Source organism: Lycorma delicatula, chromosome 10 (genome assembly GCF_047948215.1).
Source record: "Lycorma delicatula isolate Av1 chromosome 10, ASM4794821v1, whole genome shotgun sequence".
Taxonomy (NCBI): Eukaryota; Metazoa; Arthropoda; class Insecta; order Hemiptera; family Fulgoridae; genus Lycorma; species Lycorma delicatula.
Window position 1 is genome coordinate 107097021 of NC_134464.1, and position 4592 is coordinate 107101612.

The window sequence follows — 4592 nt, forward strand, 5'->3', positions numbered from 1 at the left end:
AACTATACAGAAAAACTAAGTATAAAATTTTTTGTTATATTTTTGTAGTTTGGTATATTTACTTGTCAAATATGTTTTGTAATATTGTACTTGGTAATTTTGTAATTCTATTTAATCCATATTTGTAGCTTAACATTTGAACAAAATTAGTTAACATTGTTAAGTTAGTATTATTAATTTATTTTTAACAGGTTCGAACAACTAGTGAAACAGTTGAACAAGAAAGATCAATGCATGAAAATTCAATTCAGTTGCTTAGAGATGATTTAACTAATACCAAAGCAAGTTTATCTGATTGCCATCGTAGAGAAAACCAGTTATTCCTTTAGTTAGTAAATAATTTATGTGAAGAGTTATAGGACCGATGATTTTAAAAGTAAAATAAAATATACAGAATATGATGTACCAATTATTTTTTAATATCTAATTACAGCAAATGTAATGGTATTTATTGGCGTAACTCCATTTTTTGAATAACATATCAGACAAATGTTCTCTACTATATTCAATACACTGTTGTATGATATGTGGTTTGATTTCTTGTGGTGGATTTGAGTTTTCTTAATATTGTTAGGTCTACGACTGAACACTCTAGACTTTAGATACCTCTCTCCTAGAAAATAGTCACATAGTCGTAGGTCTGGAGAATGTGTTACTTCTAAATATTCTAAATATTCGAATTTGTTCTTCCATCTGTGTACTTGAATCCTAATTTTTTTTAAAATTCTGAACATTTTATTCCAGTCTACGTTATCAAATGCCATTTTTAGGTCTATAAATGCCAAGCATGCTTCTCTAAATTCCACCGATTCATCTGACACTTTTCTTCAGGATTCTAAACCCAAATCTACATTTCATTAACACTAAATTATGGTTACTATCAATGTTTGCTCCAGGGTAAGTTTTGCAGTCGACGAGTTGATTTCTAAATCTTTGCTTAACCATAATAATCTGCCGTATACCTTGCAGTATAACCAGGCTTTTTCCATGTGTATATTCTTCTTTTATGATTTTTAAACTGGGTGTTGGCAATTACTAAATAATAGTTTGTCCAAAACCCTGTAAGTCGTTTCATTCCTTTTGCCCAGCCCGTATTCACCCACTATATTTCCTTCCTTGCCTTTTCCAATGCTTGCATTCTAATCTCAAACTATTATTAAATTTTCATCCCCTTTTGTGTGCTTAATTGCTTTGTCAATTTCTTCGTATACACACTCTACCTCATCATCATCATCATCATTGGTGCTTGTAGGCATTAGATTTTAACAATCATTGTCGGTTTAGGTTTTGATTTTATCCTTATTACAATGATTCTATTGCTATGAATTTTTAAATACTCTACTCTCTTCCCTATTTTCTTGTTAATTACAAAAGCTACTTCTGCCTCCCCATTATTTGAAGTTGAGTTAATTATTCTAAAATCACCTGACCAAAAGTCGTTTTCCTCTTCCCACTGAACCTCGCTAATTCCTCCTTCATGTACATTTATCCTATCCATTAACTTCTTTAAATTTTCTAACCTACCGATCTTTTTTTTAGACTTCTAACATTCAATGTTCCGACTCTTAGAGTGTTGAGTGTTATTTTTTAATTTTCTGGTGACCCCTCCCTTAGCAGTCCCCACCCGGAAATCCAAACGGGAGACTAGTTTACCTCCAGAGTATTTTACCAAGGAAGGTGTCGCCATCTTTGTTATATGAAAATGCAGCTGCAGTTTTCCATTGCTTTCAACTGCACAGTACTCAGAAGATTTAGTGATGTTGATATGGCCATTTGATTTGTCCTGACCTACATCCTTAACAACTACTGAAAGACCTGCTGCCCTCTTTCAGGAATCATCCTTAGTCTGGCTCTAAACAAATACCTCTCCGATATGGTGTTGCACCTTCGGTCCAGCTACTCTGTATCACTGAGCACTCAAGCCCCCTCACCATCGGCAAGGTCTCATGTTTCATAGAGAGAGCCCTAATATAATATCTAGAAACTTATTAAACTGAAAATCAGCATCATTGTTATCAAGAATTTCCCTGTGTGTTTATGTAAAATTACCCTCGATAACTCTTTTTTTCAGTATTAACTAAGGAGTTATATGTATTCATTCTAAGTATTTCTAGATGTTCACTATTACTATTTTATGCTTTCATTAATGTTTGCACCAATATCTCTTATTAAAAAGATATTGCTTGCTGGAAACATATGAAGGTCTTCAAGACCTTTCAAATTCGGTCTTATTTTGTTTATTCCAGCTATAGAACTTAAAAAAAAAAAACGCTGTTTTAACCAATTCTTCTCCCTTCAGAATATGTCCCAGCTCCCTTATTTTGAATTTTTTTCTGATTAGGCTTCTATTCTTGTAAACAATTTCTTTATTATCTTTTCATTTTCATCTATTCATTTAATCTCCATTCTCAGTTTTGTTTTACTTGTTCAAACCTCATTACTTTTGTTTCCTTAACATTCATTGCAACTATATTTTTTTATAAAGTATTCTAATTTTGAATGTTATGTACTTCATCTGAAAAACAAAATTGTAAAAGCACTGTAAACATTTTACAATTTATTTTCCTTTCTCCTAGATTTATTCTGTCATCTTCTAGAGCATCTTTGATCATATCTTCAACTACATTAAAAAAAGGCAGCGTCCTTGCTTATTCCTCTTCCTAGGTTAAACTCAATTTGAGCATCCTTTATTTTAATAACCAATTTCCGATTCAGGTGCAATTCTGTAATTAATTTTGTATATTTGGATTGTACATTTGTTCTTTGTCTTTTAATTATTTATATTAGTTTTTATATTTGACACTGTATACTTATTTCTGTACTTCTTTCCATATACCTATTACTAATGGCTTTGATTAGCCTAATCACATCTGTAGTGCCTCATATTTTTTTTTTACTTGGTCTTTCTGTTGAAGAGAAGATTAAAACTTGAAGAAGAAAATTTGACTACATCCCACTGTTATAGATCTCATTTATGTAATATTGTTATCTCCTGAAATCCTCCTTTAAGACTTCTGTTGTGATCAGTTCTGTTGATGTTGATAAAGCTTCCGATTTTAAGTTTTGCTGCTTCTACTTCAGTTTTTTAAATTTTATTCCAGCTTCTATAAGAAGATCATTTGGCTTACTTTTAAGCAGTGTTGTTCCTTTATACACTTATTCTACCTTTCAGATATCTTTTCTTCTTCCTACAACACTATTATTTTTACTGGCAATTTCTTTAGCGTCTGTATCTCTACATATTCCAAGTTGCTGTTTTTTACTATTTTGCACATAAGTTCATACCGCCTGTTTTCCTGAATTTTCTACGTGTGAGTGGTCTCACAAAACCATTTCTTTTTTACTTTTTTGTGTTGCTCTTCTTAATTCATTATTCAGTTTTCTCCGTGATCTCTTGTTGTCGTATTTCTTGTAAGATGAAGAAAAATGTAAGAGGCAGATAACCTTGGTTTCCTTAACAAAACCGATCGTTCTTCTGTCGCTTTATTATGGAATTTTTCATATTCACATCGAATTCATTTGCTCTTTTGCCCTAATTATTTCTTACCTTCCATAAAATAAAAGTATATGAATACCTGTATTATATCCTTTTACTATGTTTCACAAATATTTAAGTACTAGCTGGCCCATCTAGCCAGAACCTGACCCTCAGGGCTCAGATCAGCCCAGACAAATCCCAGAGCCAACTCAGGGGCTCCCGGGGCCAAGAAGCCAGGGGGTCTACCCTATGGCCGCAGAGATCACTTCACTCACCATTTCCAATTTGTGATATGAACCTGACCTTCGCAAATTACAAAATGACGGGCATGTTTATTTTTCAATCCATTAAAACTCCGTAAATATTAGATTCATCAAAATTTATATTATTGCTAAAACATTAAGCCTTTTATTTTGAATAAAATGACATTTTGTTTTTTAAAATCGGTTAACAAATAGAGGAGTTATGGCAGAAAATTGATGCCTCCACTTTATGTTCAATTCTATTAAATATTGTTTTTATTTCAACAAACTTCAATGCAACATAGAATCTAATAATATATTTCTGGTAATATCATTAGATATTTGATATTTATGTGGACATCTACGTCATAGAGGCTTTCTGGAAGGTTCTGGGTTTGAATCCTAGTTAGGCAAGGAATGAGTCTTAATGACTAATTGTTTTAAATCATTTTAAACGCGATGGATTACAATTTTTAAAAATATATTCATTTAAGTTTTCGGGGAGACTCTATATACCGTTTCGGTATCGTTAAATTTTTTTCTATTTATCCATTTTCATATAATTTTTTTTTTGATTTTTCAGTTCATGTTGCTAGATTTTGAAATGTGAAATCTTACCTTGGTGTTTGGTAGTTTAATATATTTCAAAGTACTTGCTGGAATTTTGCAATTGTCTTTGTTGTTATGACCTAATTTTCTATTTTTACCCTAAAGAAAAAGCTGGGTGATTGGTATTTGGTAAGTTTTTAAAGTTTGGTAATTGTGGTAAATTTTAAAGTCTACTTATTTACTTAATTGAAGACAGCCACAAAATCCATCAATACAAAATCATATTAAAAAGAACATACATACATAACAAAATTATCATTCAT